The sequence below is a fragment of the Pteronotus mesoamericanus genome, unplaced genomic scaffold (assembly GCF_021234165.1).
Source record: "Pteronotus mesoamericanus isolate MK-2021 breed Mesoamerican mustached bat unplaced genomic scaffold, CSHL_Meso_final contig_246, whole genome shotgun sequence".
Taxonomy (NCBI): Eukaryota; Metazoa; Chordata; class Mammalia; order Chiroptera; family Mormoopidae; genus Pteronotus; species Pteronotus mesoamericanus.
Genome location: NW_026555104.1, coordinates 5697591 through 5713614, shown reverse-complemented (window position 1 = coordinate 5713614; position 16024 = coordinate 5697591). Strand labels below are relative to the sequence as shown.

At 47.7% G+C, this 16024-nt stretch overlaps 1 long non-coding RNA gene across 2 annotated transcripts in view; it reads left to right on the top strand.

Annotated features, from left to right (window-relative positions):
* The window catches only part of LOC129070250 (uncharacterized), a 224096-nt gene that overhangs the window by 103678 nt on the left and 104394 nt on the right, over positions 1-16024 (top strand). For both annotated transcript variants that reach the window (XR_008529104.1, XR_008529105.1), the window contains exon 2: positions 14584-14667. This is a non-coding gene — a long non-coding RNA (uncharacterized LOC129070250). The remainder of the gene's footprint in view (positions 1-14583; positions 14668-16024) is intronic.

Genomic DNA, 16024 nt, shown 5'->3' with positions numbered 1-16024 from the left:
CCCTGCCTTGAATACAAACAAGTGTCATTGGCAGAGGCTGTGTTGGCTTTATCATCGACAGAGCCCCAGCTCCCAGCATAGCATCTGCCACACAGATGCCCAGTCAGCGTCTGAGTTAATACCTCCAGGACGGGAGCTGGAGGAACAGCCCGCAAGGCGGGTTAAACCACACCTGCCATTGGGCGGTTGTGCTTTCTGGCTTCCTACATCCTTGTTGGCTCTGGTTTACGCTTGGCTACTTTCATAGAAGGAAAAATAAGGACTCCCCTTTAACATTCAAGCCCGATTATTGATGTCCCAAACGTACAGTTACGACCAGAGGTGTGGGATTATGGTGCATTTATTTTAGATGGAAAAAAAATGTCAGCGGATCATGAGTTCTGCTGATTTGTTGTTGTCACTGCAGAGACAAATAATTTTAGAGGTTTTTTTTTTTTTTTTAACCAGAAAGACAGAGTTGCAGGCTCCTGGCTACTTGGCAGGAACCTCAAAGGCCTGAGTTCTGATCTGGTGCTTCATAAGGTAAACCTCTAGTTCCTTCCACTGTGGGCTGCGTGAGAGGTAGCCCAGGTCACCTACAAGGCTGCTCACCACCGACTCTGTTGGGTTGTCACTTTTCACAGGAGGACTCAAAGAGCTTTGTCACTTACCACAGTATCCCTTTAAATTGAGAGCTTGCTTTGGGTCATGAATTCTCACACACCACCTGCTAGAAACTTTGGGGTCTCCTCCAGCATCCCCAGATAGCCAGAGCCTTCTGGTTGAAAAGCCCAGTTGGTATGCAAGAGGCCCAGGACATTTTTTCAGGGAGGACAGTGTGAACTCTGCAGGCTCTGCGGTCTAGTTAGTAATACCTGTGCTAGGGGACCTGAGTTTTAGGCTTGGCTTCACCTCTACCCTGGGATCCCTCCCCCGCATTATGCCAAAGCTGGGCACCTGTATTTCACAGTTAAGGCTGACCACCTGTAGGTAACCAGAGTAAAGAAAGCAATGAGCAAATATCTAATTTATTCAATTTGTAGAGATGTAAATATGGCAAGACTGTAAAGATGTATATAAACACAGGTGGTATGGAGAGGGTTTTTTTGTTGTTGTTGTTTTTTGTTTTTTGGTCTTTTTTGCCTCAACATTAGTGTCCCATCTCTAGATGAACACAAATTCTTTGGCCACTATGTCTGCCTTTCATGCCCTGCAGGGAGTTTCAGAATGCAACGTACAGTCACCAAACCGAGGGACTATTTAAAATGATGTATTAGTTTAGGCTGATGTAGCAAAAAGTGCTACAGACTGAGTGGCTTAAACAATAGGAACGTATTGTTTTGCAGATCTGGAGGCTGGAAGTCTGCGATCAAGGTAGTGACGGTGTTGGTCTCTTCTGAAGGTCATGAGGGAGAATCCATTCGAGACCTCTCTCTGGCTTCCGGTCATTTGCCGGCGTCTTTGGTGTTCCTTGTTGTGTCAGAGCATCACCATGGTATCTGACTTCACCTTTACATAACAGTCCCCCTGTGTGTGTGTGTCACTATTAAAATTTCCTCTTTTTATAAGGACACCAGCCATATTGGACCAAGGACCCACCTTACTCCAGTGTGACCTCATCTTAACCGATTACATCTGCAACGACTTTATTCCCAAATAAGATCACATTCTGAGGGAGGTACTGAGGATTAGAACTTCAACATATGAATTTGAGGTGGGTGGGGCTAGGGTTAGGATCAACTGTTCAGCCCACAATGGATGACAAATGACCAAACTTTACAACTGAATCATAGAGAGAATTTGACATCAAAACTTTTTATATTATTAACGTTACCTCAAGACTTGAGTTTAACAAGAGGCTCCATGAAAACATTCAGTAGAAAGTTAGAAATTTATGGGGGCAGGGCAGAGTTAACCATCCTGGTGCTTCCTAAGACTTTATGATTTCTGCCGTATGCTACCTGGACCATTATTTTCTTAATATTTTTCTACATGGTTTCATATTTTGCATAAGTAAATATACTTTAAAAGGAAACTCTGTATCACTATCATAGATGGAATCCGGGGTCACTGGACATAAATAGAAGATACAGTGGAAAAAAAATCAAAGATTTATGTTTTGTGGATTTCTCAAGGCTATGAGCCTGGGAGTCTCCTTCTCTTCTTATAATTAGAATTGCAGAGAAGTTAAGGACTTACAGCACCAAAAAGAGATGATCTTCCTGCTTTGATCAGAATGGACAGAGTCAAAAAAGAGAAACATGTTTCTGTGTGACTTTGTGTTACTTTGGTACCTCTAGGTGATGCATTGTGCCTATTTGGGGAAACACTGATCTAGTCCCATTTCCTCATCTCATGGATGAGCACCCTAAGGCCTCTGAGATATGGTTTCCTGACGACCTTCAGATCCCATCGCTAATTAGTGGCTGAGCTGAACATAGCCCAGGGATTCTCAACCAGTGGCAATTTCGCACCCCCTCCCTCCAGGGGACATTCGGCAGCGACATTTTTGATTGTCACAGCTCGGGGATGGAGATCAGGGAAGCTTCTAAACAGCCTACAGTACACAGACTAGTCCCCACCACAAAGAATAACACAGCCCCAAATGTCTCTAGTGCTGAGGTGGAGGACCCTGCTCCAGATAAAGGCTTCTTGGCCCTTGTCTCCTGTTTATCCCCATGTTCCCTGCTCCCTCTTCTGCTTGATTGCAAACGCTGTCTGTTTTCAGAGCTGGTCTATAGCCACTGCTCATACCAGGGAAGCGCTGGAAGGTGTTAACTTATGAGGCTTCTAAGCCATTTAGTGGTAAAAGTTACAGCATCTCGTTCTCTCAATAATCCCTTGGCCATGTAGTGTTAAGTCTTGCCTGTTATTCACTGGACATAGCCAGGAGCTTGATGGTGGCAGAATAGGACACCCACCCCCTGCCCCCACCCCAACTTCCTACACAAAGGGGAGTAGAATAATCTCCATCCCCATCCAAAATGGAGGACGCTTTGGGGAAGTGTGGTTTCATAAGGTAAAACTCAAGGTTTTTACATTAATCCAACAGCAGGATAAGATGAATTGGCTATGGGATCATGCCTTCGATGGGTGTCCATCCTAATAGGGACAGTAAGATAGCTCCCCAAATTCTTATAATACAGACGCAGCTAGAAATTCACAGGAGCTCTGAGAGGCGTTTGGGGGCTGAGCCAGGTAGATGGAGATGGATGTATTCCAAGAGTACTGGGCCCAGAGGTGCTGAAGCCCCTATTGGTGCTTCTGTTAGTTGAAAGTCCACCCACTTCTTTCTGAAACAGTATACCCTTTTTCCTCCCCCATTGTGAACTTGACCCTTCATCTCCACAAATTGATAAAACTTCACTTGCTTATGTCCTGGTGTAATGCACGGTCCCACAGCCTGCTTTGCTCTCCATCTCCCCCAGCCTTCCTCCTGGGTTAATAGTGTCTGTCGACAGGCTGGCGGGTGTGAAGCCCAAGCCCCGACAGGTCCCGGGTCTCAACGGGAGCCTGGAATGTGATGACTGAGGCTCATCATTGTCTTACCTCCGACTCTTAGTTTAAGGAAATGTCTCTGAGGATCACACTCCAAACACAGCCTAGAAGGCAATGGTGTCTCATCGTGTGAGGAGCCGGGCTGGGTGCCCCTGCTGTGTCCCTCGGCTGCACAGTCCTGAGAGGGACCCATCACGTGGGACCAGGACAGCCGAGTTCAACAACCTTCTGATTTATCAGGCCCTGGTCACAGCTCGCTTTCAAATCAGCCAAGCCTGGAAAGGGAGGCATCGTATTATGGGCCTTTAGGAATTCCTTTTAATATTTTAAAATATCTGCACATTCTTTCCTGCTCTTGGTTAAATAACCTCTTTTCTGTTAGGATTTTCTGATAAACCCAGAGAAACCCACAACCATTGCCCACACATGGCTTCCACAAGTAAAATAATCAACCTTTCAGCGCACGGCTTGCTTTTCTTCTGAAATCTCAGATCTCCACCCCCGCCCCCGCCCCAGCCTGGTTCTCATGTGTCCCCAGACATCCCAGGGAGACAGGAAGGAGGAGGAATGATGGTCCAGATTTCGCCGATGGCAATGATAACGCAGCATAAATGCAGGGTCGGGGCCGCGCTGCCCGGGCTCCCACGAGGGCCTCTCGCTGGCTTGTCTGACTCCGAGCTCAGCCAAACCCCTCCCGGCGGCCTCGTTCGAACACTGCCTCCGCCAAGTTTTCTCACTTTCTCTCCTGGGCAATCCATTGATCACCTACTGCCTGCCTGCCACGGGTGTCTGTGCCTTACGCTCTTTTCAGTGGTGCCCCAAAAAGTGTTTAAGACCCCGGTGCCCAAGATTGTACAGCTAACAAGTGCCAGAGTTGTCATTCGTGCCCAGATAGGCCCACCATCCTTTTTTCTACTAAACCAAGTTAATCCCCTGGCTCATAACCCTGCCACCATGCCCCGACTCACCTGCCCAGATGCCCACCCCGCCACCAGGGAGGAAGGGCCACCTTCTTTTCAGCTTCACTGTACACATTGGACATGTTATATATACACACATAATATGTAACATAGAACACATAATAAAATATACATATACAATATATAATATGTAACACATAACATTATGTAATATATACTATACATGTATAATCTATTATAGTACATACCACAAAATATGAGCATCAGTTATTTTTGATGTCATCTTCCCTACTAGGATTTGACTCTGGGGATCCTGGGACCTGCCATCTCTGCTCTGTATTTCTGGCACCTGGCCAAATAACTAGCACACAGTAGGTGCTCAGTCAACATGGAAATGCTCATGTGGTGTGCAGTGATTTTAGATGAGGTCTGTGCCCGCCTCTGTCTTGCATTTTGTGTGATAAGGTTTCCGGAAGGCTCTGCGGTGGTTCTTCCTTCCCTTCCGGGGTGTGTGGTGCCCTCTGTCAGTGCTCTCAGGCCGGCTCTTCACAGTGTGGTCCAAGGAGCCTCACGCCTCACCCTGCCTGGCCATCTGTCATCATCCCGATGTGGCGGGGATGGGGGGACCTGGAGAGGGGGTGAAGTTCCCGTGAGCCTTCCCAGGAGAGCTCGCCTGTTTGTCTTTGCACAGGAGACTTTGGAACGTGGGCAAGCATGTGGTGTCAGTGGGAAAGCTGAGTGTCCTCAGTCCTCAGAATGAGCAGTGGCTGTCGAACTGTGTGCCTCGGGACTTTGCTGAGCCTTGGAGGGACCTCAGTGGCTCCCCAGGAAGCAGGGCACAGCGGGACTGGGCAGCCAGCGTCCTGCATTAAAGTTTGTTAGGCAGGAGAAGAGGCTTTTGAACTAATGCACATAGAGCATTTATCATGCTTCACACACTGTTGTTAGTGTTTTCCCAATATTAATGTATTCGACCTTCCAAACAACCTGATATGTAAGTACTATTGTTACACAAATTGCTGACAGGTGAGGAAACTGAGGCACAGAGAAGAAGTGCAGGGCTTAGAAATGGTGGGGATGAGACTGAAACTCATACGGTCCAGCCTGATTCTGAGTTCTGCTGCTTTATGAAAGAAGTTTGAGAACCATTAATAGTTTAGTCCCTGCTGCCCCCTGACTCTTAAGTTTACTGAAATAGCCCCCTCCCCATTGGCTATTGGTTCAGGAAGTAGCCCTTGTCCTGGAGCGGGGGCGGGGATGGGGAGTGGCCTGGAGTAGGGCCTGGGAGGTCCTCCGCAGTGCAGCACATGGTGAAGGCTGGGAGCTGGGTGTGGGGAGGGGAGGATGGGAAAGGGGCTATGCCAAGGTCCTGGGGCCACTTCCCTCCTCACCAGCCCAGACACCAACCCTGGGAGGTGGGAGTCTTTCTTCCCCAGCCTCACTGTACAGCTATTAAGTGGGGATTTGCCAATCAATAAATCAAAGCACCTGAAAAATGAACCGGGCACCACACTGGCTCTTTCCTCCTTTTCTTGATTAAAACAAACAACATTGTGAAATGTCAACCTGTCAGTCGTTTGGAAAGTTTGCGGCATGGAAAGGCAATTACCCAAATGACTTTTTAAAAGTACGAGAATTTGCCTGGCTGAACGTTTTTTAATTAATGCCCCAAGTTAATGTGAATAACTATTCATAGCTTAGTGAGCTGGGCTCGGGGTGGGTTTAGGAAACATTTGGTATCTCTGGCAGAGGCAGAATGTTGACCTGGCTGGCAAGGGGGCTGTGGGCCGCCTTTGCAAACCAAAGGGACCTCAGGGTCCATGTGCGCCTCCGAGAGGAGGGGGCTGTTTGCAGTGAGGGTGTGGGCTTGCAGAGCATCGTGAGAGTTTTTCACGTTAGCATAAGTGTTGCTGCTGCCCAGGTGGTCTCAAGGGCTAAGGTCTCCCCAGATGTGCCCCCCTCATCTGGTGAACAAGCCTTTCAGGGAATTCTTTGAAAAAAAAATGTTGCTTGGGGTCACACCATTTAAATTTACCTCCCTGGTTTTCTGTGATCTCATTTTTCCTTAAAATATCACTGGAAAAGTGTTTTTGAGTTGAGTATTCTATTTTCCATTTAAACATGGTGAAACTGACACACGGGGCCAAGGCTTGGTGTGAGGGTGGGGGGACCCAGCCCAGCGCACCTCCTATGGGTCAGCCTTCCGTAGATCAGGAGCAGTTTGCCAAGGTGTGCTCCCCTTCTGTGTTGCTGATGGCTACGGCACTGCCTTCAGAAGGTGTCCCTAGAGGTAAAGATGTCATTTTAAAGAGAAGACCGGATGGGCTTATAAACTTTAAAGTTGTTTTTTGTTTTTTTATTTTTAAACACAGTGGGTTGGGCACCGTCTTTAGGCTTGTTAGAGACATGAGGATCCGGGAAGAGCTCAATGTTGGACCCGTGTTAGCGGCTCCAGGGGGCAGTGGATGGGGTAAGACTTGAGAGGTCAGAGAGCCACCAAGAGGTCAGGCTCTTCTGGCTTAGAGATCTCGAGAGAGCTTTGCCACTGTGGAGGTCTGTCGCCTACACTTACGGAGTGCCATGGGCCAGAGAGCCTGGCACAGAGTAGCCTGGCTGCTCTGATTAATGATACGTAGGCTCTATTAGGCTCTAGGAATCCAAACACATTGCCCACACTAAAAAGAGGTAAGATGTCCTTGGGGAGAGAGGGTAGACGACCTGTCCCCTCTGTCATCTTATATTTAGTGCAAATCGGGGGTGTGGGCAGTAATACTGTGGCTCAAGTGTGAGCCATCACCGAGGGCTGGGAAGTCAAGTGACTTCTCATGGAAAGTGGGACTTGGGCTAGTCCTAAAAGGAAGGTGTTGGGGAGAGGCAGAGCAAGGGAGGTGTTGCAGGTATGGGGAGCAATGATTAGATATGATATAGTTCTACAAGGCTGGAGAGAGAAGGGGAGGGATCAGAATGCACATGGCCTCAGATTTCAGGCAGACAATTTGGTCTCTTCATGGAAGGCAGTAGGGAGCCATTGACAACTGTTGAGCGGAGTTTGGCAGAGCTGATGGATATTTTAGAATGGTAAGCTGGGAGAATACTATAGAATGATATTTTAGAATGGTAAGCTGGGAGAGCAATATAGAATGGATTGGAATGGATGAGTCTAAGGTCAAAGAGCCCAGGTGGGGAATTACTGCAACAGTGGAAGGCAAGGTCACTTTCAGCCTTACCCCTGGAACCAGAGGAGCTTTGTGCCAATGTTGACTCAACTATTTACCAACCACATAAAGATATTTAAATCTTTCTGTGCATCAATTACCTTATCTTTCACATAGGGATACTAACATTCGTTCATTCTGTTCAACTGAAAGAGGGCTGGTTGTACCACGCAACACATGATGTTCACACGATGGAGAACAAAACAGACATGCTCTCTTCACTCAGGGATCCTGGTCTATGATCATGGCCGTGGGGATATAGGAGAAGACTGGTCATGAGCAATGGTGCAAAAGAGCTGACCGGAGGTAGAGTCATTAACTCGATTACTGGGGGAGGGCTGCCCCCTCTGGGTGACAGAGAGAGAGAGTGAAGTTAAATTCACAGACATGGGGAGGTACTGAGGGGAGCCTGGCTGAGGGGGATAGAAGAGGTTCCATTTGGATGGGAGAATTTGAGGTCACTTGGGAATGAGTGATCAGCCTGCCCTGTAGGCAGCTGGCACAATGGGGCTTAGAACAGAGGTCAGGGACGGGGATTCGGGGCATCTTCAAGGACAAGGGGAAAGGGTGGGAGTTCAGCTGGGTTGAGGACTGAGCTTTGGGGTCTCTTTCTGTGCTGAATCCAGGAGGAAGAAGAGGCACCAGGAAGGAGGAGGGGGAGTTTCCGAGACCTAGCTCAGGAACGAAGTCCAGGAGGATCCTGGTTCTCAGGCTCCAATCCACTCTCTTCTCCATGCTCACATGGAACAGCAGGCCCTTCTGACGTGGCCTCTGTGGGCTGTGTCATGGTCTGGCCTCGTTTTCCAGCCTGGTGTTGTGAGCTCTGGGACATGCTCAGGGCTATAGGTCCTGACCCGAAACGCGAATGTCATCAGAGCCGTCCGTCTGTAATGGCACAGGTATTTGGAAAATGCCACAGAGCAGGTCTGTTCAACCCTGTGTCCTGCAGCTTATCAGCTGGGCTAGGATTCTTGGTTAAGTTCATGGTTCAGGCCAGTATTGACCGAATCCTTCTGTGGGAGCCGCTGCTCTCCGGTCAGTGGCAACTGTGGCTGTCCGTGGGTGTGTTTCTCTCCCAATCTCACTCTGTGTCCTGCAGGAGGTCCCAAGGCCACTCTTGTTGGATCTCACCTCAAACCCCAAATTGGGGGCAAGCTTGCAGCTATAGCTAACCCTGATTTCCAAGCTGTTTCTGATTTCACCGCCTTACAACTTTTCACTGTTTTTTTTTTTAATTGCATTTGTAGTTTTATTTCTAGTTCAAGATGATGAATGTCTATTTTATTTTTTATTATTTTAAAAATATTATGGTCTTTTTTTTTCCTCAAACAATGCCTATTCACTGTACTCATGCAAAAATGACAAATCACCCATGAACTTACTGTCCAGGGAGGACAACTCTAACCCTTTACTTTCTCATCCTAGGTTTGTTTTTAGAACCTGTGCAATTCTGCAATGTATTTTTTTTTTTTTACAATAATAGCAATAGCTAACACTTATTGATTACTCACCATGGGCCAGGAAATATGCTACACATCTGAACACATGGTTGAATTTAGTACCAATAACCAGCCTGTGAAATAGAGACAAGTGTAGTCTCATTTAACATCCTCCAATAGAAATGATGGTGATGGCGGCTGGCGGCTGTGGAAGGCTTCCTAGGGGCCAGGAACAGTGACTCTCGCTGCCTCCATCTTTCAGTTGAGAAAATGGATACTCAGAAAAGGGGTCCGGGGTGACAGCTAGACAGTGGTCACGTTAGGATTTTTACCCTTAAACCCATCTGTGTGTGACGTGATTTTGATATGTTACCAAGAGGCTGAGTATTTTTCCTGGCTGCTTGACATTCTGTTCTCTGTCTTCTGGGCCCATCACTCACCCTAGAATGGATAGAATGGCTAGTTCAGAATGAACCCCGTGTCACCGTATTCACTGTTTGGGAAGAGGGACACTTTCCTTCGCTGCCTCCCTTCTTTTTTCAAGATTCCTCAACACAGCGGGCACAAATCGGTGTTTATCTTCTTCCAAAAAGTGCACACTTGTCTCAACCACTTTGGAGTCGGAGTCTGAGATTTGGCTACAAGTCTTTACAAAGACCTCAGCCCAGCCGACAATAAGCCCGCATGTTCCATCGCGCCTTCCCACCACTCTGAACTGGGTCACCTCGCATCCCGATGGACGAGGCACAAGAAAACCACACTTCCATTTTTTAGGTCAAAGGTGTTTGTTGAGAACTGGTTTGTTTTCCCTTAAGATCATCGTCCTTGAGTCGGTGCCTATACACATATCCGCACACACATGCACTCACCATACATAGATTTTTTGAGGTGAGGTTGCCTACATGCAATAAGCCCTCATTCAAAGAGGGGTTCATGACACTTTGATTAAAGGACAGATGTGCTGGAGGCGCCCACGTTAGCCTAGAACAACACAACACATGCTTTTTCTTTGCGCCAGGTCAGGGCCACACAGCGGCACATCTAAGTAGTTTCCTGGGTTGATCACGCTGGCCTTGAATATGGACCGAGCTGCCTCGGCCTCGGCACACCTCAGAGCCTCGTTTCTCAGACTGACCTTCGTGTGCAGGAGCCTACTAAGGTGTCAGTGCCAAATACCTCTGTACTGGCCAGGGCTTTGTCCTTCAGGCCCAGGGCATGTGATCCTTGGCAGGGCTGACTTAGGAGTCTGTGTAAGGAGCTGTCTTTTGCAGGGGAAACTCCTAGAAAGGTACAAAAGGAAAGAGAGGAAAGGGCTTGCTGTTCTTTTTAGTGTTTGCTTTGGTTAGATGCAGGATGATCCTTGCTTGGTGTCAGCTTGGCCTGGCATTGTGGTAACCACTCTTGGGCGATCTAGCTATTTAATGAGCTGAAAAGGTAGGCACCGATTCCTGTAAATAGCCATCTTCTCTTGTAAGACTTCTTGGAAGGGGTGAAGGGAGTGGTGGGGGAGGGGGGAAAGAGGCAGACAGAGAGAGAGGTGTTTAAAGGAATATGTATATGTGAGTGTTCTCCAAGTAAATATTTCAGAGTTGGGATGGAATAATTAGGAAAGAAATTGTCACCTGGGCATGTCAGTTTTTTGTTTGTTCACTCTGTATTGAGTTAATGCCAACTGATGAAGCCCTTAATTTGGGTTTGGGATGCCCCAACTTTTCTTTTGTGAAAATGTATTTATTTATCTATCTATCTATCCATCATCTGTCTCTTCCTGTGGATGCTTTAATTTTATTTGGAGTTGGGTACTTTGTGGGAAAGAACCCTGTGTGCCTTGCCTGTCACACAAACAGCGCACTGGGATGGGGTGGGGAGAGGGAGAGACAAGCAGCGGAGAAGGCCCTTCCCTGCCCCCTACCCCCAGCAAGAAAATGAAAAAGATAAATAAGCCCTAATCCTGACCTGGGGGCAAATCCCAGTAAAGATCCAGGGTAATTCTTCCTGCTGATCCAACCCTTGAATTCATTGTATGAATTAGACAGTTCTATGGCTCTAATTTGCCAGATGAGATTGTATAATTATCTTTTATAGGCCTGGGTGTGATGTGTGCTGGTGTTTACGCTGCAGGGGGCTGAGGGCGTGTGTTTGGACTTAGAGGTCCTGCTCTGCCCTGCCTGGCTGTGCCTTCCAGCCTTCCATGCGAGCGGGGGCGGTGGCTGTGGGAGCATCTGCCTGGATGGAACGCAGGAGGTTGAAACGGAGCCAGAGTCAGGGGGGCAGAGCAACGGCGGGGGGCAGTTAGGGGAGGGTCTTGGGGCGGGGGTGGGGATCAGTGGGGGCATTCGACAAAAGGTCTGAATGAAGGCTGGCAAGTTTGGAAATTGGAAGGAAGGAGGCAAGTTCAGGAATGAATTACCATGCTCCTGACCTTGGGCACTTCATCTTCGTGAGCTCCTTCGTCCATAAAAAAAGATACTAAAATTATATTTTATGACTGCAGTGGTATAAAGACGAATATCATCCAGGGTGCATTCATTGCTCTATGGGCATTTATGTTACAGTCATTTCATTCCTTCTGATTATAAAAGAAATTAGAACATCTCATGGGCCTTTAGAAGTATTGTGGGTCCTGGTCACTGCTTAGTGGCCGTGCCAGCCTTAGGTAGGTTCCTAGAGATGAGACCCAGTGGTTTGGTGTCCTGACAGCCATTTGGCCTGTTTTGTAGACGTCACTCCTGTGATAAAGTGTTGAAGTCCCCCGTCCTATCCCACGTTTCCTTCCACTCCCTGGTCTTCTTGTTTAGCACGTGGCCTTGTGTTGTTGGCATGGTAGACTTTTGGAGAAGGGAGCTAGTTGGTTTGGGAGAGGACACACTCCAAGCTAATGTCTTCTTGTGGCTTCGCTTGCTAGGTCTTTCTTTCCCCTAAGGTGTCCAGGAAGAGCGGTCCCTTCCGTCTGCGTTGGGTTGAAAACCACTAGGTGATATTTGGCTCAAAGCATTCCTGGAGGTGTCCGAAAGGAACTGGTCAGGGGGAGGGGCGGGAAGAGAGGGACATTTGGGGACAGGCTATGGGTAGGCAGTTGTTGTCTCTGGCCTCCCTCAGAGAGTTGGGGACAAGTGTGGCGTACTGCTGTTGGCCTGCTTCTGTAGGAATGACAGGCACAGCATCGGGAGGAATATGTACAGCCATGCAGGTTCCATATGGCTGATGTTGAAGCCGGAGTGTGAGGGGAGAGAGAGGCAGGACCCAGGGATCCAGGAAGCCCAAGATCTTCCCCCTGCCCTGGGTGGCCATGCCAATGGGAAAAGCAAAGGGGGAAGAGACACCTACTCGTCTTAGAGCAAAAACTAATCATTCTTTTTAATGCAGTCGTTCTAGAGGTTAAGTCGCCTAGAACTGGAGTGAGTACAGGAGTGAGCCAAGGGGGCAGCTGTCTCTTGGGATGTGAGTGGTGTCTCCCTCACCCACCTGACAGTTCAGAAGTCAACTGGGCAGATGTCCGGGGCCTACAGGAGGAGAGCTGGTTTCCACCCCAGAGAGGAAGGACCTGGCTGGAGAGCAGTGTGGGGTCAGTTTGCCTGAAGTTCCAGGGAGGAAGTATATAAGGGAGTGTTCAAGGGGATCCCTTCTAAGCCCTTGCTACTCAGTGTATCCCTGGACCACCAACGTTGTGTCCACCCAGGAACTAGTTAGAACTGCAGAATCTCAGGCTGCCACCCCAGACCACTGAGTTTGAATTTTAACAAGATCTGCAGATGATCCTCCATCTTTGCTGCATATTAGACTTACTTGATTTAAATTTAAACTTGGTTTAAAAATAATTTAAAAAAATTAAACCCAGTGCCCAGACCTCAGTACCGATGAGCGTGACTGGAACTGGGACCCAGGCTTCAGCATGATTTTCTAGTTGCCCAGGGGAGGAGGACAGTGATTTCTGTGAGAAGCCAAGTCTGAACCTTCCCTCCCCTCCTCATCATCAGATTTACAGAAGACCCCTTCCAGTCTCGCTCTAATCCCATCCCCGTGTCTGCTGCTAATTGGTGGATTGAGATGTCATGGGGCTGCAGGAGTTTAGATTTACTTGTATTAAATTTCCTATCACCCCTGGAAGGGCAAGGCTGCAGCCACAATGCGTTTATCGAATGCTTTGCACCTAATAAACTGAACATGAGTTGGGTCTGGTGTGGCTTTGTATAAAGCAGCAACAGGAACCGGACTCCATTCTGGTGTCTGAGTTGGACTTGGAGGGTGTTTTGTGGTTTTGCTTGCTTCTTTTTGAGTTTTATAGCATTTGCGAATCATCTAGTTAGGTCCCAAGCGTTGCACAGTTCTCACTGGAGCTAAAATTGTCAAGATCTTTGCTGGGGTCAAAAGCCCTATATTGCATTTGAGGTTGGTCCTGGGGTAAGTTCATGGGTGTGTCTGAGGAAGCCAGGCCCAGCAAATGTGCGTCCCCAGGTTTGGTGGAAAGGGGACTGTAGCACAAGGGGACTCTGATCTGGTGGCCAGAGTTGGTTGACGGGGTGGCCGCAAAGTACCAGCCCGGCCCCAGTCCTTAGTAACTCTAGAAACTGCAGGAGCGATCCAGGCCCCAGGCGGTGTGTGTGTGCACACTGCGAAGGAACAAAACACCACCCAAACAATCCTTCCTCTTGTGAGTGAAGGTTACAAGTTTTCTGTTTCAAATCTGATGGTATTGTTTTTCCCCCTTTTCTTTCTTCTCTCTGTTTTCATTTGCCAAACTAAGGGTCTAGAGTGATTTCTTTGAGCCTAATGATGGGGAAACTGAGAATGGTGCTATTATCTTTAAACACCTTTTGAAATACTACTCTTCCTGGTGTCTGAATTAGGTTGAACAGAGGTCGGATTTAAAGATTAAATATTTTAGCAGGAACAGCAACTATGCTGATAACTGTACATCTTCTCAGGAATTACATGGATAGTATAGAGTAGTCTTGCTCTCTAGAAACCCATAGAAAGTAGTAAAATCAATAAAAGTGTAGCTAATTTATTAAGTGTATGATAGGGGTCGGGCACAGAGCTAGATGCTCCTCATGTGTTATCTCTCCCACTTAATGAACTTAGACATCATGAGGTCAGAACATAGAAAAGCTCAGAAATGTGTAATAATAGCCTTTAAGTAAAAGACTCAATAAAAGCAGAACTATGGCAATAGATTATTGTGTAGTAAAGTTCCATTGTGAATTTAAGTTTTGTTATAACTTGAAAAAAATGACTACCTAGTGTAATATCCATTTACATTTTAGTTTATTCAAGGGCAAGTTTATTATGATGATAACCCCATATTTCTGGAAAATAGTCTGCAGTTTGCCGTGTCCACGGCTGACATGGGAAATGGATTTCTCCCTTTATTCTGAATTAATGTGGTTTTATCCTGTATTGAAGAATAAACAGCTGTTAAACTCCTACATCCTTGGGAGGCTGGCTGACATTCAGAGACCACTCTCTGTTTTAAGTTGGAAGATAAGTTTCATGATTCTGTTTCCTTAGGTAACTCTTTCCTTTTCTTTCCAGGTGAAATCAGAGGTTTGTGGCCAACCTGAGCAGGTGCTTTGAACCAAGGAAGGATAAGAGAGAAGGTGAACCTGAGCACGAAAGGTAATCAGAGCACAGCTGCTCTGCTGCAGCTGTGTTGCCCCGACATCCCTAACGCACCTGCCCGCAGCCCAGAGCAGAGACTGGTGGGCGGCAGCCGTCAGGGGAGGTTCGGAGACCCGGCTTAATAAGCAGTATAGTCATTGTGATCGATTCAAGCCAGGCCATGTCCTCGCAGTTTTTGCTTAGATGAATTCCTTGTCACTTCTCGCAGCCACACACAGATGAGGAAACCAAGGTACAGTCAATTCAGCCGAGGTCATACAGTTATTTAGTGAGGGATCCAGGATTCAAAGCCAGAGCCTGCACTGGCGCTGTGTTCTCTCTCCATTCTGACTGGTAGTGTGCTGTTCCAGCTGCCTGGTGCTCGTGCATCTGCTCCTGCCACCTAGCCTTTATACACAGGGTCTGACACAGGGCACAGAAGTCTTGCAGGGTGCAGGGAGAGCCTTCAGGCAGGTGGCTCAAAGCCTGCAGTTCTAGAGAACAGAGAAACGTATGGATTGCACCTGCTGACCTTCAGGAGCTCAGAGACTGATTGTGGGATTAAAGGGGATTTCAGGGCTTTCTGGAACTCTGTGGACTGATGTCTGGTCCTAATAAAGCGTGATTTGGGCCTGGGGCTACTCTCTGACTTGAAAGGGTGGGATTTGCCCATCGCTGTCTAGACCCCACCATCCGCAGCAGCTACCCTTCTGGCTGTAGGTCTGGCTCATCGGTACGTGTCAGTACAGCAGGTAACTGGCAGCTCAGAGTGTGGGCATGCTTGATCAGACGCAGCACAGCGTCTCAGCTTCTCCCATGGAGCCTGGGAGAGGGGTGCTGCGTGATGCTAAGCAGCGCTTTAGAACTGGACAGGTGGTGTTGCAAATCTCCCACTATTAGTCCAGCACAGTGGCAAAGAGTATGGACCTGGAAGGCCTGGGTTCAAATCCTACTTCCACTGTTTCCTCCCTTGGTGACCATGGACAGATGACCTTTGGTGTCCGCATCTGTAATATAGGGATAATAAAGATAATCCCTGTCATGTTGTGACTGGAAATGAGAGGCTACACAGGGTGAAGTGTCTAGCCCAGCACCTGGGGCATATTAAGTGTACAGTAGATGTCAGCTTTTGGGTTTTTTTTTCCTTTTCTCATTAGTCTGGATATGATGCTGGATAAATTACTAAGCCTCAGTTTTGTTATCTGTAAGATGGTAATGCTAATACCCTGTGGTCAGGGGAGGTTGTGAGTTAAAGGAGGTAACACAAATAGCCTATATCGTAATGAACGCCTTGTCTCTGAGTTTTCTTCCTCATTTGTCTGGTTCCATGTGGGTCCATTGGAAGGAATGTGGCTGGGGGACCTCACTCCTCCAC